The sequence below is a fragment of the Sapajus apella genome, unplaced genomic scaffold (assembly GCF_009761245.1).
Source record: "Sapajus apella isolate SASKATOON/1434 unplaced genomic scaffold, GSC_monkey_1.0 scaffold50, whole genome shotgun sequence".
In the NCBI taxonomy this organism is placed as follows: Eukaryota; Metazoa; Chordata; class Mammalia; order Primates; family Cebidae; genus Sapajus; species Sapajus apella.
This window is the reverse complement of record NW_022436990.1, coordinates 17,822,385-17,841,575: the sequence shown is the minus strand read 5'-3', so window position 1 is coordinate 17,841,575 and position 19,191 is coordinate 17,822,385. Positions and strand designations below refer to the sequence as shown.

The window sequence follows — 19,191 nt, the reverse complement described above, 5'->3', positions numbered from 1 at the left end:
TAAGCTGATGTGCAAGTGGGGCATTTAGAATAGTGTCTGGCCCATAGACACTCAACTTTAGCCATTACTAACGAGATAAACTTGTTATCTGGCACTGGAGAGTCTTTCTGTTAAGCTCTCTACTTAGTTCATCTTTCTTTCCCTACTCTCATCACCATGAACATTCTTGAAGGAGTCTGCTTCTACTGTTACTCTCATATGCCACAATTTTTTGAACTTCCAGTGGACTATCCTACCCCATGTTAACAACACTGTTCTTTCAAACTCACCAATGACCTATCAAATCCACTGCCTATTTTAAGTTTCCTCCACTTAGCCATGGGACCACAAATTGAAGGCCACATAATTACTTCTGAAGGCCGTTCTTTCTCTTGGCTTTGGCTTCTAAAACACTATTTCTTGATCCACACCCCCCCACCTCACCACTGCCCCAATCACTTTGATTCTTCCTTCATTCCTTTCCTGATTAGAGATACAAAATCAGACAGGAGGCTTGAGCCTGACTTTGCCAAATACCAACTATGTGGCCTGAGATAAGTTAATTTCCATTAGCCTATGCTTTCCCACTGGTTTAATGTCAATAAAAAATATCACTTTTTTTTTGGCAGGGCGTGGGGGCTCATGCCTGTAATCTCAGCAGTTTGGGAGGCTGAAGCAGGCAGATCACTTTAGCTCAGGAGTTTGAGACAAGCCTGGGCAACATGGAGAAACCCCATATCTATAAGAAATACAAAAACTAGCTGGGCTTGGCAGTGCATGCCTGTAGTCCCTGTTACTCTGGAGGCTGAGGTAGGAAGATGGCTTGAGACTGGGAGGTGGAGGTTGCTGTGAGCTGAGATGGAGCCATTGCACTCCAGCATGGACAATAGAGCCAGACCTTGTCACAAACAACAAACAATCAGTACTTATTTTTCATATGAACTAGTGTGAGAAGTTAATGAAATATATATTTAGCATAGGGCTAGTAGTGCAGTATGAGCTCAATGTACTCTGTATCATTAATAATAACTGATTCATTCTGTCACTTATTGCAGAACAAATGTGTGCCAGACACCGTCTATATTCGTCTGCTTCACAAATTTAAAAAACCTTAATATTAACCCAATCTTTTCCTTCCTGCCCTTCTTCTGACCTACTCCTCCTAAATTCATTGTGTCAGTTAATGGCTCTTCTGTTCACCCAGTCTTCCACTCTCAGGTGACCTGACTCTTAACCTCTCCATCATATCCCACACCAAAATGCTCATGGAATCCAGGACATTCTCCCTCATCAAGGGCTCTTCACTTAGCCCACCACATTATTTCTAGCACCTATGGTACTTTAGGTTTTATTTCAGTCTTACTGGACAAAGACAACAGACTGAATGTTGTTTTTGCCACCAGTCTCTAAGTTCTCTAGTACCTGATCCTTTTTCTATACTGCTAACCTGATCACACCACTTTCTAATTTCCATGCTATGCTGGCTCATCTACAATACAACATAATCAAGAAGGCCTTTCTTAATCTAGTTCCAGGCTCTTTGCTTGCCACCTCTGCAGGACCCCCAACTTTTATCTACTGCCTCACCGTTTCTTGACAGATTATAGAAAATCCTTAAAGTTTTACCAGTTTTCTTACTATGTAAACCATATAATAAATTTGAAAAAAAAAATCAATGTGAATAAAAAGCTTAACAAGGAACACTGCATCCAGTTCTGTTTCTAAGGGTATTCCAACATCAGCAGTAGCTTTTTTTTTCTTTTTTTTCAGCATCATTACTGACATGCAAACCTTGCACTCAGATTTTGGTGTCTAGCAATATTTTCTGCTAGAAGAAAGCAAAGTTCTTTGAGAAACAGCAGATTCCAAGCCTTTGGGCAAGGAAGACTCAAACAGGCCTGAAATACCTTATTATTGCCAGATAGCAAGGCTACCTCTAAAGATGATAGGGACAGCGCTAAAATGAAAAAGAAAACAGTTCAAAGGAGATCACTGGGCAAGATCACTGATGTGGTATTTAGAACATCAATAGTAATAAAAGTTATCACAATAATTATACATTGTATATGACTTTGTGGAAGCCATGATTTCTTAATGATAAACAAGGTAGTTAATATAAAATATACAAAAATAAGTTGAAACACAAAACAAAATTGATTATAATTGGATGTTTGATTTATTTTAATTAGTTAAAAAGTATTAAAATATCTGCATATTTTGTTGCAGTATTTATCTACATACAAATATATGTATTTGTCTTTATGTGTTTGAGTAGCAATGGGCAAATACAGAAAACTACAAGTAAGCCAAAGAATTTCAGAAAGAGTAGAACGTTACAGAAAAGACTGATGAGCATTAATGGTCAAATATATCCACTAGGTAGAAAGAATGACAATGATGCATTCCAAAGTAGTAAATGCGTTCTCCTCTTTAGAAATTAAATTAGTTCAACCATTGTAGAAGACAGTATAGTGACTCCTCAAGGATCTAGAAATAGAAATACTATTTGACCCAGCAATCCCATTACTGAGTACATACCCAAAGGATTATAAGTGGTTCTACTGTAAAGACGCATGCACACGTATGTTTAGTGTGACACTGTTTACAATAGCAAAGACCTGGAACCAACCCAAATGCCCATCGATGATAGACTTGATAAAAAAAATGTGGCACATAGACACCATGGAATACTATGCAGCCACAAAAATAATGAGTTCACATCCTTTGCTAGGACACGGATGAATCTGGAAACCATCATTCTCAGCAAACTGATCCAAGAACAGAAAATCAAACACATGTTCTCACTTACAGGCGGGTGTTGAACAATGAGAACACATCGGCACAGGGAGGGGCACATCACACACTGGGGTCTGTTGGAGGGTGGGGAGGTTAAGGGAGGGATAACATTGGAAGAAATGCCTGATGTAGGTGACGGGGGGATGGAGGCAGCAAACCACCATGGCAAGTGTATACCTATGCAAGAATCCTGCAAAATCTGCACATGTACCCCAGAACTTAAAGTACAACGAAAAAAAAAAAAAAAAGGAAAATTGGATATCTGTTCAGATCAGATTGCACCTCCCAGGGGAAGAAACTTCTAGACAACTTGACAAATTATAATAAGATATTAATAAGGCATCTGTATGTTCCCAATAACGCTAATATACCAGAGCAATGCACAAGTATGACATGGTAGAGGATTATGTAATGTTGACCAAGCAAAGTAAAGGATGCACTATTTTGGGAGAAAATCCACCCAGTTTAAATCACTGGGTGTATGTGAAAAATATAGGCTTAAACAGTACTACCGAGATGAAACATGAAGTTCACATGAAGACCCAGTGAGATATTCAGGGACTCAAGTTTGAATCACCTTGGGAGAAGAAACCAGGCTCTGTGCCCCCACTAAAAATCAACTGAATGCCAACTCAATCCTCTAGACTCAGGAAATATGAAAATAAGCACTCTGATTAAATTTGAAAGATCTATGAAGAAGAAAGGAAATAATGAAGAGAGAAATTACCCCTATGGTATTGCTAGTTTATTACAGGTTTAAATATAATATTCCTTTAAGTATTGCAATTGTTATTTTTACATATGGCTTGTCTGTTTAAAGTATCTAAAGTAGCCAAAATAATCAGTCCTATTAAACTGTGACTGCAGTTTAAATTGTTTAAGGGAACTTTATGAACTAAGTTTCATAAACAATGTTTATAAAAGTTTAAGAAAATTTGACTTTCCAAATTATGTTTAGTAGAAATATTTAATAAACTGAGCATGAAACAAAGTGCAAATAAAAGTGTTTTCTTTCCATGTATATATCCCATCAGTTTCCAAGGAATATAATCAGTATCTTTATACATACATCTCTTTTCTTGTCTCTGAGACTTTGTGGACACCTGGTTACTCAACAATTGATGTACTTTCCTTCCATAATCACCTGGTAATTCATACTCATCAGATGTCATTCTACCTTTTACATTTCCCGCTGGTTTGTTTATTCATTGAACTATTTTTTTTTTTTTTTTGGTCATCTATTATTTGCAACAGGTACATCAGCAGGCTGGGAACACAGTTGTAGGCAAAGTAGACACACTCTCTACACACATTGTCCCCATTCCACGCCTGGCACTGGGCTTATAGTCTAGAAACAGGAGGCAGGTGTCTATGGTTAAAAAAAATATGTATAGGGGTGTGTATGTGTAAAAATATGTTATGATACAAAAATTGAATTGCTGAAACACAATAATTTTTCAGGTTGTTAACAAACACTGTGCTGTGATGGTATATTGAAGAGAAGAGGGATTGACTTAGAATCAGTTTGAAAGCTGTGTCTGAAGACATAAGCTGTGTGTGAGGAGATAAGCTGGGAAAAAGTTCATGTGCAAAGGCTTGAAAGGGGAAAAACCCTTTATGTGTTCTAGGAAGTGAAAGACCACTGGTGTGGCCACAGAAGGAGGAAAGTGGCTTGAGAAGAGATTAGAGAGCTAAGCAAGAAGCACATTAGATGGGGGCTTATAGAACATGGTAATGAGAGATCTTAAGTGCAAGTAGAAGCCATTGCTGTGTTTTAAAATAGGGGTAATATAGACTGAGATCATCTTTGAAATTATTACTCTGCTGGTAGTTTAGAAAAAAGAACAGTTAAAAGCTATTGCAATAATTCAGGAAGAGATAAAGGTGGCTTATACTAGGATGATGTCAGTGGAGATGAGATGCATAGAAAGATTTGAGATATATATTTACAGACGGAATATGAGAGGTGAGGGAAAAGGAAGAATACTGAGTGAATCTCAGGCTTCTGGTTTGAGCAATTGGTTAGATAACAGTGGTGCAATTTACAAGATAAAAAAAGCTGTGAGAAAAACAAATTTTCTTGGAGGGTGAAAATATATGAGAATCAAGTATTTCATTTTGGATAAGGTTACGTATGCTTAAGTTTTCTATGAGATACCCAAGTGGAGTCAATAAGGCAAATAGATATTCCTATAAGAAGCTCTGCAGAGAAGTCTGGGGATGGAGATAAAATTTCTAAGTCATTAGCGTAAAGAGAAAATGGGAATGGATCATCTGTAGGGAGCAACACGAAAGAGAGAAGGGAAGGGGTTTGCAAATCCTATCTTTAAGAATCTTAACATTTAGGGTAAGGTGAAGGTAAAGGGACCTGCTAAGGAAACTGAAAAGCAAGGTGAATTTGGCACAATGGAAGTTAAGTCAGGAAAATATATGAAAGCAGCAGCTATAAGAGTGTTAAGACAATTTAATGGAAAAAAATTGTCGTTTCAACAATTAGTACTTGGACAACTAACTGCATATCCACACGAAAAAGTTGGAAGTTGGAGCCCTACATTACACCATATACAACTCAAAATAGATCAAAGACCTAAATAGATAAGCTAAACTGTAACCTCTTAGAAGGAGAGCATAGGCATAAATCTTTATGACCTTAGTTTAAGCAACAGTTTCATAGATAAGACTCCTAAAGCAAAGGTAACAAAAGAAAAAAATAGATAAACTTCACCAAAATTTAAAAAGAAGGTTGTGCTTCCTCGTTTCCTTGGCATGTTGTTCATGTTTCTATGACTGATTTTAATATATTATATTGTAGTTATCAATTTAAGTGTGTTTTTAGCCAGTTAGACTTTTAATTTTAAAAATTTCCTTGACTGTGTCTCATCCCCACTTGCATACTTGATGTCAAGCAGAGTACAGGACCATATATCACATGCATTATGTGGCTGGTGCATGAAAGTAACAAATTTTTTAAAATAAGAAATAACAAGAGTGGAAAATATAGAGAGTGCTTGCCAAGGAGAAATAGATCGCTAAGTCTAATTTATTAACACAGGATGGAAAATTAAATGGTGTTGGATTAAAACAATAATATGTTAAGTTGTTTGAATGTCTAGGAGTAGGGAATGAGGTGTGAGGCTTACTATCCTTTACAGCAAGGAAAAGTGAATTTATGGTATTCTTCGATTTAAGAAAATATGTATGCAACATTTAGGATGTGTCCAGCCCAAATTGGTTCATAGTTTATCTCAATCAAATTCAAATTCTATCTCAAATCTAATGTCATGAAGTCATGAAGTTCTCTGGGAATGTAATATGATTTCCTCATGAAAAATAAATACACACCCCCATTGTTTTAGATTGGAAAGCAACTTAGGGGTCATCAAGTTCCTTGACAGAAAACTGTGGTCAGAGGGGCAAATGAAGGATTTGTTCAGGTCACACCCAAGGTAATAGGAGGGCTGGCCTAGAAGCCACGTTTGCTAAATTAGAGCTCAGTGAGGTTTTCAACTTACTCTAGGTCTTCAAGCCTTTTGCTTCAATATTCTCTAAAATTCAGGGCAAAAAAAAATACATGGAAGCTGATAGTTTGGCAATAGATTTCCTTAAAACAATCTGTGCTCACTTTCCCTTTGAAAGCACTACTCTTACATTTTGGAGAACTTCACCCCAGTGAGCATGTACACATATACCAGTTTATGATTTCAATATATAATGCTATGTAGCTTTGGTTTCATTATCAGGAAATCTATAGATTTCAAAGTTTGGGTCAATTATTGCTGTAGACATTGTCATCAAGGAAAACAGAATTCGGCAGACAGCTGAACTGCAGCTTCTCTTTCTGACTGTCTTGTCCTGGCATCTAGATGAGCTTGAGAATCACTTACTTTCTTGTTTTAATTTGTTAAATGTAAAGTTGAGAATCTTCCCTCATAGACAGATTGGGAATCTGGTATGAATGAGCAGCTATGCTACGCAAGTCCAATTTCTGTCCAGGCTGAGAGTTGTAGGGGAATTTTTACCCTCTCCCTGGTATCAATTTTGAAATTGATATGAAATCCCAGTGGGTATCATGACTATTCATTAGTCACTCTATGGTCTTAATGTATCTTGTTTGGTTACTAATGAATTCCTGTGACACATTTTACTTCCCAAGAAGAATGCTCTAAAAACTCCTGCCAACCGGTCATTAAAATCCACTACAATTATCATCGATGGAATCAAATTACTATCAATTACATAGAGGAGTTAATCCACACTGAATAATTTTAAACACAAACATTTTCAATTCATATTAACAAGATACAAACCAAAGGAAAGAATGACCAACTGTAGATCTGGTGTCTATTATCAAGGTTCCAAATGCAACACATTCCCATTTGTACTATTATTAGAAACTATGATTTGCTAAGTGTCTGCCATGTGCCAGGAATGATGCTAAATACGTTACATCCCTTATTCCATTACTCCTAATGGCTACTCTTTAAGATAGATGCCATTATTTTTCTCTTAAAATGACAAAACTCAGAAACTCACTTAAAATTACACTGTCCGTGATAAAAGTCATGATTTGAATTCCAGTCTGGTTGACGCCAAACATCATTCTTTTTTATACCATGAGAGTTTCCATGGTTTCTTAGAGGTTCACCTTGTGAAGTGAAATCTGAAAGCACAGGGAGTGGATCTGCATTCACCCCAGCTTCATGACATTGTAGTTCCACCAAGGATATGAACATAGCACTTGCACACTCCTTTCCTCTTGTAGGAATCTGGTTCTGATTCCCTGAGGTGGAAGAGAGGTATTCTACCTATGTTCCCCTAGCACCCTTTGCATTTCTCTAATGGAGCATTTATTGCAATGCATCAAGATTGTTGGTTGACTTATTTGTACAGCTCAATAAACAAGGAGCTTCTTGATTGCAGGAGTAACTCCTTTGTTTTTTATCTCCAAGAAGAACATCTATAAATTAGTAAGTGTACAACAGTGGTATGTTGACTGGCTAGTGAATTGATAAAGAATGGAAGATATATTTGGTTTTATAAGAATGTGATGAAGGAATCGGGGGAAGATGGCCGACTAGGAACAGCTCAGGATTGCAGCTCCCAGTGAAAGTGCAGAGTGTGAGTGGACGCTGCATTTCCAGATGGATTTTTATTGCCCACAGACCAGGAGATTCCCAGGCGGAGTAGCTCCACGGGTCGCCAGCATGGCTGTTTTGGCCCTCATGGCTGCCTTTGCCCATGCCCTGGTGTGGCGGTTCTCCGTACAAAAGACACTGGTCCGGGTGCCCTCTTAGCTGGCGATTGGAGCCCTGAGATGGCAGAGGTACCCATTCATTTGAAATAGCGAGCCAGGCCGGGAGATTCCTAGGTAAAAAAAACCACCAGGAATCTCAGCACCGCTGTTTCAGCCGGCTGAGTCACGGCACGGGAGATCCCGGCGCCTTTTCAACAGGCGATTGGAACACTGGGAGACAGTCGACCATTCAACAACAACAACAAAAGACTCTGAGTCAGGGAGCCAGGTGATCAGGCTCGGCTGGTCCCACCCCTTCCCCAAACCAAAAAAAACCAAAAAAAACCCAGTAATTGAAAATGCTCTGGGTTGAGAGTTTCACAGCAAGCACAGCTGAACCCGTGATGGTCCGGCTCTGTGGGGGAGGGGCGTCTGCCATTACTGAGACACTCTACCACTATGGAGGCAATCTGACCACAGCTGAGGCAGCCTGCCATTGCCAAGGCAACCAGCTACTACAGAGAGAGTCCGCCATAACAGAAGCGGGCCACCATTGCCAAGGCAGTTCTAACTACACCCAAGTAAACAGGATTGCAGGGAAGATCACATGGCAGCTCAGCAAAGCCTCTGCAGGCAGAAAGTGACTAGGTTACCTCCTCGCTGGGCAGGGCAGCCCTGAAAGAAAAAAAAAGGCAGCAGCACAACAGAAACTCATAAATAAAGCCCTAACTCCCTGGGAAAGAGCACCTGGGGGGGAAAAAAAGTGAGTTTATGAGTTCTGCTGCAGCAGACCTAAACGTACCTGCCCAGCAATTCTGAATGCACAACGGAGCTCACAGCTCAGGAGTTGAGCTCCAATAAAGGACAGACTGTCTCCTCAAGCAGCTCCCTGACCCCCGTATATCCAAAGAGTCACCTCATAAAGGAGAGAACAGACTGACATTTGGCAGGCATCATACTGGGACAAAGATAGCAGGAGAGGAAACTGGTAGCAACCCTTACTGTTCTGCAGCTGCTGCAGGTGATACCCCAGGAAGCAGGGCCTGGAGTGGACCTCAGCAGTCCTACAGCAGAGGGGCCAGACTGTTAGAAGGAAAGCTAAGAAAAAGAAGTAACTTCAGCATCCACAAACTGGAAGTTCACTCAGAGACCCAATCTGAAAGTCAGTAACTACAAAGACAACAAGTGGATAAACCCACAAAGATGGGAAGAAACCAGCACAAAAAGGATGAAAACACCTGAAACCAGAACACCTCTAATCCTAAAAAAGATCACAGCTCCTCACCAGCAAGGGAACAAGGTTGGATGGAGAAGGGGTGTGATGAAATGACAGAATCAGACTTCAGAAGGTGGGTAATAAGAAGCTACAGTGAGCTAAAAGAACATGTTCTAACCCAATGCAAAGAAACTAAGAACCTTGAAAAAATATTTGACTAAATGCTAACGAAAATGCACAACATAGAGAGGAATATAAGTGAATTGATGGAGTTGAAAAACACAACCTGAGAACTTCGCGAAGCATGCACAAGTTTCAACAGCCAAATTGACCAAGCAGAAGAAAGGATATCAGAGGTTGAAGATCAACTCAATGAAATAAAATGGGAAGGCAACAATGGAGAAAAAAGGGTAAAAAGGAATTAACAAAGTCTCCAAGAAATGTGGGATTATGTGAAAAGACCTAACCTACATCTGATAGGTGTACCTGAATGTGACGAAGAGAATGAATCCAAGCTGGAAAATACTCTTCAGGATATTATCCATGAAAACGTCCCCAACCTAGCAAGGCAGGCCAATATTCAAGTCCAGGAAATACAGAGAACACCACAAAGATATTCGTCAAGAAGAGCAACCCCAAGGCACATAATCGTCAGATCCACCAGGGTTGAAATGAAGGAGAAAATACCAAGGGCAGCCAGAGAGAAAGGTCAGGTTACCCACAAAGGGAAGCCCATCAGACTCACAGCAGATCTCTCAGCAGAAACCCTACAAGCCAGAAGAGAGTGGGGGCCAATATTCAACATCCTTAAAGAAAAGAACTTTCAACCCAGAATCTCCTATCCAGTCAAATTAAGCTTCATAAGTGAACGAAAAATAAAATCCTTTGACAACAAGCAAGTACTCAGAGATGTCATCACCACCAGACGTGCTTTACAAGAGCTACTGAAAGAGGCTCTACACATATAAAGGAAGAACCACTGCCAGCCACTCCAAAAACATACCAAATGGTAAAGAGCATCAACACAATCAAGAATCTGCATCAACTAACGAACAAAACAGCCAGCTAGCATCAAAATGGCAGTATCAAATTCACACATAACAATATTATCCCTAAATGTAAATGGACTAAATGCCCCAATCAAAAGACACAGACTGGCAAATTGGATAAAAAGCCAAAATCCATCGTGCGCTGTATCCAGGAAATCCATCTCACATGCAAGGATACACAAAGGCTCAAAATAAAGGGATGGAGAAAGATTTACCAAGCAAATGGAGAGCAAAAAAAAGCAGGAGTTGCAATTCTCGCCTCTGATAAAATAGGCTTTAAAGCAACGAAGATCAAAAGAGACAAAGAAGGACATTACATAATGGTAAAAGGATCAATGCAACAAGAAGAGCTAACGATCCTAAATATATACGCACCCAATACAGGAGCACCCAGATACATAAGGCAAGTTCTTAATGACTTACAAAGAGACTTAGACTCCGACACAATAATAGTGGGAGACTTTAACACCCCATTGTCAATATTAGATAGATCAACCAGACAGAAAATTAACAAGGATATCCAGGACCTGAACCCAGACCTGGACCAAGCAAACCTAATAGACATTTACAGAACTCACCACCCTAAATCCACAGAACATACATTCTTCTCAGCACCACATCACACCTACTCTAAAATTGACCACATAATTGGAAATAAATCACTCCTCAGCAAATGCAAAAGAACGGAAATCATAACAAACAGTCTCTCAGACCATAGTGCAATTGAGTTAGAACTCAGAAAGCAGAAACTAACTCAGAACCGCACAGCTTCATGGAAACTGAACAACTGGCTTTTGAATGCTGACTGGATAAACAACGAAATGAAGGCAGAAATAAAGATGTTCTTCGAAACCAACGAGAATGAAGACACAACATACCAGAATCTCTGCGACACATTTAAAGCAGTCTCTAGAGGAAAATATATAGCAATAAGTCCCCACATGAGAAGCAAGGAGAGATCTAAAATTGAAACCCTAGTGTCAAAATGGAAAGAGCTAGAGAAGCAAGACCAAAAAAACTCAAAACCTAGCAGAAGACAAGAAATAGCTAAGATCAGAGCAGAACTCAAGGAGATAGAGACACAAAAAACCCTTCAAAAAATCAATAAATCCAGGAGCTGGTTTTTCGAAAAGATCAACAAAATAGACAGACCACAAGCCAGATTAATAAAAAAGAAAAGAGAGAATAACCAAATGGATGCAATAAAAAACGATAAAGGGGATAACACCACAGATTCCACAGAAATTCAAACCATCATCAGAGATTATTACAAACAACTCTATGCACATAAACTAGTAAACCGGGAAGAAATGGATAAATTCCTGGACATCTTGACTTCTCCCAAGCCTAAACCAGGAAGAAGTTGAAACCCTGAACAGACCAATAACAAGGTCTGAAGTTGAGGCAGCTATTAAGAGCCTACCACCCAAAATAAGCCCAGGTCCAGATGGGTTCACAGCCGAATTCTACCAGACATACAAAGAGGAGCTGGTACCATTCCTTCTGAAACTATTCCACATAATCCAAAAAGAGGGAATCCTTCCCAAATCATTTTATGAGACAAACATCATCCTGATACCAAAACCTGGCAGAGACTCAACAAGAAAAGAAAACTTCAGGCCAATATCCATGATGAACATACATGCAAAAATCTTCAATAAAATACTGGCAAGCTGATTGCAACAACATATCAAAAAGCTTATCCACCATGATCAAGTAGGCTTTGTCCCAGGGATGCAAGGCTGGTTCAACATACGCAAGTCTATAAATGTAATTCACCACATAAACAGAACCAAAGACAAAAACCACATGATTATCTCAATTGATGCAGAGAAGGACTTTGACAAAATTCAACATCCCTTTATGCTAAAAACCTTCAATAAACTAGGTATTGATGGAACGTATCTCAAAATAATAAAAGCTATCTATGAGAAACCAACAGTCAATATCATACTGAATGGGCAAAAACTAGAAGCATTCCCTTTGAAATCTGGCACTAGACAAGGATGCCTGCTCTCACCACTCCTATTCAATATAGTACTGGAAGTTCTAGCCAGAGCAATCAGGCAAGAAAAAGAAATAAAGGGCATTCAAATAGAAAAGGAGGAAGTCAAATTATCTCTATTTGCAGATGACATGATTGTATATCTAGAAGTCCCCATCGTCTCAGCCCAAAATCTCCTGAAACTGATAAGCAACTTCAGCAAAGTCTCAGGATACAAAATCAATGTGCAAAAATCACATGCATTCCTATACACCAATAACAGACTTAAAGAGGGCCAAATCAAGAACAAACTGCCATTCACAAATGCTACAAAGAGAACAAAATACCTAGGAACACAACTAACAAGGAACATAAAGGACCTCTTCAAGGAGAACTACAAGCCACTGCTCAACGAAATAAGAGAGGACACAAACAGATGGAGAAACATTCCATGTTCATGGTTAGGAAGAATCAATATCGTGAAAATGGCCATACTGTCCAAAGTAATTTACAGATTCAACGCTATTCCCATCAAGCTACCAATGACCTTCTTTGCAGAACTGGAAAAAACCACCTTAAACTTCATATGGAACCAAAAGAGAGCCCGCATAGCCAAGTCAATTCTAAGCAAAAAGAACAAAGCGGGAGGCATCACACTACCGGACTTCAAACTATACTACAGGGCTACAGTAATCAAAACAGCATGGTACTGGTACCAAAACAGAGATATAGACCAATGGAACAGAACACAGTTCTCAGAGACAACACAACATATCTACAACCATCTGATCTTTGACAAACCAGACAAAAACAAGCAATGGGGAAATGATTCCCTGTTCAATAAATGGTGTTGGGAAAGCTAGCTAGCCATGTTCAGAAAGCAGAAACTGGACCCCTTCCTGACACCTTACATTAAAATTAACTCTAGATGGATTAATGACTTAAACATAAGACCTAACACCATAAAAACCCTAGAAGAAAATCTAGGCAAAACCATTCAGGACATAGGTGTAGGCAAGGACTTCATGATCAAAACACCAAAAGCCTTGGCAACAAAAGCCAAAATACACAAATGGGACCTAATCAAACTCCACAGCTTCTGCACGGCAAAAGAAACGGTCATTAGAGTGAATTGGCAACCAACAGAATAGGAAAAAAATTTTGCAGTCTACCCATCTGACAAAGGGCTGATATCCAGAATTTACAAAGAACTAAAACAGATCTACAAGAAAAAAACAAACAAGCCCATTCAAAAGTGGGTGAAGGATATGAACAGACACTACAAAAGAAGATATACATGAGGCCAACAAACTTATAAAAAAATGCTCATCATCACTGGTCATTAGAGAAATGCAAATCAAAACTACATTGAGATACCATCTCACGCCAGTTCGAATGGCAATCATTAAAAAATCTGGAGACAGCAGATGCTGGAGAGGATGTGGAGAAATAGGAACACTTTTACACTGTTGGTGGGAGTGTAAATTAGTTCAACCATTGTGGAAGACAGTGTGGCAATTCCTTAAGGACCTAGAAATAGAAATTCCATTTCATCCAGCAATCCCATTACTGGGTATATATCCAAAGGATTATAAATCATTCTACTATAAGGACACATGCACATGAATGTTCCTTGCAGCACTGTTTACAATAACAAAGACCTGGAACCAACCCAAATGCCCATCAATGATAGACTGGACAGGGAAAATGTGGTACATATACACCATGGAATATTATGTAGCCATCAAAAACGATGAGTTCGTGTCCTTTGCAGGAACATGGATGAACCTGGAAACCATCATTCTCAGCAAACTGATACAAGAGCAGAAAATCAAACACCGCATGTTCTCACTCATAGGCGGGAGTTGAACAATGAGAACACATGGACACAGGGAGGGGAGCACTACACACTGGGGTCTATTGGGGGGAAATGGGGAAGGGAAGGGGGTGGGTAGGTGGGGAGAGATAGCATGGGGAGAAATGCCAGATACAGGTGAAGGGGAGGAAGGCAGCAAATCACACTGCCATATGTGTACCTATGCAACAATCTTGCATGTTCTTCACATGTACCCCAAAACCTAAAATGCAATAATAAAAAAAAAAAAGGAACGTGATGAGGTTACTATTTACACCTAAATCCTTATTTTCCTTGGCATTCATCTTGGGTTGTGCTATTGTAATAAGCACACAGAAAGGAACAACTTCTGGACATGGTCAATAAAATTGCAGTTGTGCAGCCTTTTTTTTCAATTTAGGGATTTAAAACAATTTCCATCAAAGACATAATCATGGAAAAATTGTTTTCAATAAAAACACCACTATTTCCAAAATTGTTATGGTCTAGTGTGAAAAAGATGACACAGAAATGAGTAAAAATCAAAACAGATTTTAGTTCTTCCTGTGTTTATTCCATTTAGAACATAAAGGAAGGCACGTTTTTTCACACCTCCTCTGTTTAAATACCACTTTGAAAAACGATCCATGATTATAAACTCATTTTTTTTTTTCTTTTTGAGACAGGATCTTGCTCTGTGGCCCAGGCTGGAGTATGGAGGCATGATCATGGCTCACTGCAGGCTTGACCTACTGGGCTCAAAGGATTCTTCTCAGTCTCTTCAGTAGCTGGAACCACAGATGCACACCACCATAACCAGCTAATTTTTAAAATTTTTTGTAGACAGAGGTCTTGCTATGTTGCCCAGTCTAGTCTCAAACTCCTGGGCTCAAGCAATCCTGCCATCTCAGACTCCCAAACTACTGGGATTATAGGTGTAAGCCACTGCACCCAGCCTGAAAACTCAATTCGAGAGAATAAACTTTTAGTATATTCTGTCTCTAGTCAACTTACAGGTTCAACTGTTAACAATCACACCTAAAAGATAAATATTTCTTATATCAGGGTCCACATCTGTCTGAAAAAAAAAAGATAAATATTTCTGCCTATTTAAAAATATAGTGTTCCACTCATTGGGTTTTCAATTATAAATGGCATTATAAGACATTTATAATCCTTGCTGTGGGAAAGATCCTTAGCTATTGAGGAATGAATAATCCTCACACTTTTTAAGGTATGTGACTCTTAGACACCACACAATTCGGAAGCTAATGTCTCCGGGAACTTACAAAGTGGAAAGACCACACAGTGCTGAGGAAATGATGATCTGGTTGGGGTGGGAATAATGAGAGGAATTAAGGTACTAGTGGTTTGACTATTGTAAATATTCTATGAAAAGATGAGAATAGCCTGAACTGTAAGAGCCAAGATAGGAATGAGAAAGAAGAGTTTTTCATTTTATTTTATCGGGGAATGGAGATTTATATATATATTTTATTATACTTTAAGTTCTGGGATAAATGTGTAGATCATGCAGGATTGTTGCATAGGTTCATACATGGCAATGTGGTTTGCTGCCTCCATCCCACCATCACCTATATCTGGCATTTCTCCCCATGTTGTACCTCTCCAACCTCCCTGCCCCTTGATGTCCCTCCCATAGTCCCCTGCAACAGACCCCAGTGTGTAATGCTCCCCTCTGTGTTCATGTGTTCTCATTGTTCAACACCCACCTATGAGTGAGAACATGCAGTGTTTGATTTTCTGTTCTTGTGTCAGTTTGCTGAGAATGATGGTTTCCAGGTTCATCCATGTTCCTGCAAAGGACACGAACTCATCACTTTTATGGCTGCATGGTATTCCATGGTGTGTATGTGCTACATTTTCCTTGTCCAGTCTATCATCGATTGGCATTTGGGTTGGTTCCAGGTCTTTGCTATTTAAACAGTGCCGCAATGAACATACGTGTCCATGTATTTTTATAATAGAACGATTCATAATCCTTTGGATATATACCCAGTAATGGGATTGCTGGGTCAAATGGAATTTCTATTTCTAGATCCTTGAGAAATCACCACACTGTCTTCCATAATGGTTGAACTAATTTACACTCCCACCAACAGTGTAAAAGTGTTCCTATTTCTCCACATCCTCTCCAGCATCTGTGGTCTCCAGATTTTTTAATGATCGCCATTCTAACTGGCGTGAGATGATATCTCAATGTGGTTTTGATTTGCATTTCTCTAATGACCAGTGACAATGAGCATTTTTTCTTATATTTGTTGGCCTCATATATGTCTTCTTTTGAAAAGTGTCTGTTCATATCCTTCACCCACTTTTGAATGGGTTTGTTTTTTTCTTGTAAATCTGTTTCAGTTCTTTGTAGATTCTGGATAGTAGCCCTTTGTCAGATGGGTAGACTGCAAAAATTTTCTCCCATTCTGTTGGTTCCTGGTTCACTTTAATTAGTTTCTTTTGCTGTACAGAAGCTCTGGAGTTTAATTACATTCCATTTGTCTATTTTGGCTTTTGTTGCTAAATGATTTCGTTGCTTTAGTCAGGAAGTCCTTGCTTATGCCTATGTTGAAAAAGAAGTTTTAAGAGACACTGAGGGAGACTCCTGGGGAGAAGGGCTTGGTAGAGATGATTTGTTTGCAGACTAAGTATTATGGGTTTCTAAAGGGGGAAAAGGCAGAGTCTGATGATAAAATCAGATTCAAGTTATCTGATTTGAGATTGAGAATTTCAAACAGTGCTTCTCAAGAGTTTTCCTCTATGATACACATGAAGGTAGAACTAGTGCTAGGTGTTCACAAAATTGTGTCTTATTTGTCCTCCTGAACACATAGAGTGTATATATATTTAAGACCTCCTTGTAGTTAGATTGGTGGGCTCTATGGCCACTAATGGCCAGTGGGCTCTAAGCAGAGGCAATGAGTGCTACTTCTGGGCTGCAGTAATAGAAGATCCCACGTAGCCCTCCAGCTTTATTCTTCCATTTAATGTGAATCTGGAAGGCATGTGTGAAGATGGTGAAATGACAAAGAAGCAAGCAAACTGGATCCCTGAATCACCATGTAGAAGTTGCCCTAGAGAGGCACTAAACTCACAGATCTTGTTGGAGAAATAACATTTTATTTGTTAAGTCACTGAGACCTGGAGACATGTTTGTCATTGAAGCATAACTGAGTGTTGTTTTGCCCAATAAAAGAGGTGATATTCTTAATTTCAACACAATCTGAGGAGAGTACACTGATTTAGAAGACACTTTTGAAAATGTTTTATTTAACTAAAACAAATCAAGTCAATGACATTATTTTTGTATATAAGGGTGAGACAGGTGGAATTTCATACATGCATCCTAGAAGTATGTAATGGATAAAATTAGCCACTAAAAGATTTTCAGAATATTGATTTAAAATAAAAAATAAACACAGATTCTCTACCTTTTAAAAATGAAATGTTATTTTTTAAGAAGTTCTTTTCTCCTCACTTCCGTAGGAATAAAAGAGTAGGTGCTATTAGAAAATAGGTGCTATCAAATTTAATTTTGTAGTTTAAAATAAAAAAACGTAGATTTTATAGATTAGTATACTAATATAAATATCCAGTTTTCTGCTTTGGACTTGTACCATAGCTACTGTTAATAACCATATCCATAGTGCCATTTTCCCTCTCTCTTGTGCCGTGTGGATGGAGACACCCATTTTCTACTTCCCTTCATATTAAAAATATATCTATGGTTAAATAAAAAGAACAAGAAGACAGTAAGGTAAATGTTGCAAACGAGTATGACTGCACCCTGTAGTCACCATGACCATTAGGGGACCAGAAACAGCTGCAGGGAGAAGCAGGGCAGTAGCTCTCACTTCACTCTTTTCACAGCTGCTCAAGATAGCCAGTGGCAACACTAGCTAATGAGCAATAGTCTTCAGGGTGTGTATGAAATCATACTCACACTTTGGTACTTTACTGATTTTTAATAAGATGATTGGCAATATGCCTTTAATACTAGTACTGCTTGATTCAGTATTAGAAAGAGACTTTGTAAGTGTAAAATATTTATTTTGCACTCAAGACCCAGTCAAACTACAAAAGATAAACAGAATTTGAAAACTTAGAACTCAGAAGTGAAAATCAGACTGGGCCGATGGCTCACACCTGTAATCCCAACACTTTGGGAGGCCAAGGTGAGCGGATCACCTGAGGTTAGGAGCTCGACACCAGCCTGGCCAACATGGTGAAATCCTGTCTCTAATAAAAATACAAAAAAATTAGCCAGGCATGATTATGGGCACCTATAATCGGAACTACTCGAGATGCTGAGTCAGGGATAATTGCTTGAACACAGGAGGTGGAGGTTGCAGTGAGCCGAGATCATGCCACTGCACTCCAGCCTGGTGAAAAAAAAAAAAAAAAAAAAAAAAAGTGAAAATCAATAACCAGTCAAAAGGATAGCTATCGACAGACTAAACTGTCCTTATGTTAGTCCTCGTAATAGGGAGAAAGTAGGATAGCAGGATGGGTAAAAATCAACAAAAGAAAAAGAAAAATGAATGGAAAAAGATATTTTTCTTAATTCTTTAAATCTTCAGAAAAAATCCTGCTTCAAGTAAAATTTTACATGAGTCTAATTAAGCACTTTTACGGCAGGATAGAGCTATAATTAAAGCCTTACCTTATATGGCATACTAACTTGCAGCTGCAAGCTAAATGTTTTAACATATCATCAAATTGGCATTAGTTTGACAAAATGTAGTAATCATTTCCTTTTGTGGACTAAAAGACATCAAGAACATGAATATTTTAATTCATATGTTAGCTGATACAGACATAATTATTAGAGGTTACAGAGTATATATGGCATTGTGATTTTTTCTATTCCTTTTTTAGGTAATTGAATGCTTTGCTTATTCTGAATAAATGTAACTTGACACAAATGATCTAAAACAAGGGGTAGAAACAGCAGGGAGGATGAAAGAAAATAGGACAAATTCCTAAGTTCTGTGGAACATAGGACAATTTGCATTTTTAAAGATGAAAAGTGGTCTAAGAACTATGTACTGAAGGTCAACCTTCAGTCAACAGACAGCTATTTTC

The 19,191-nt window shown here is 38.7% G+C and overlaps 1 protein-coding gene and 1 long non-coding RNA gene across 2 annotated transcripts in view; both read right to left on the bottom strand.

Moving 5' to 3' along the window:
* Window positions 1-19,191, bottom strand: part of STXBP6 (syntaxin binding protein 6) — a 253,830-nt gene that overhangs the window by 17,489 nt on the left and 217,150 nt on the right. The gene's annotated exons all lie outside the window — the stretch shown is intronic.
* LOC116526336 lies at window positions 758-18,498 on the bottom strand. The gene is made up of 3 exons (XR_004258102.1): window positions 18,403-18,498; window positions 18,316-18,319; window positions 758-769 (listed from the first exon to the last, which is right to left on the bottom strand). It is a non-coding gene; the product is annotated as an uncharacterized LOC116526336 (long non-coding RNA).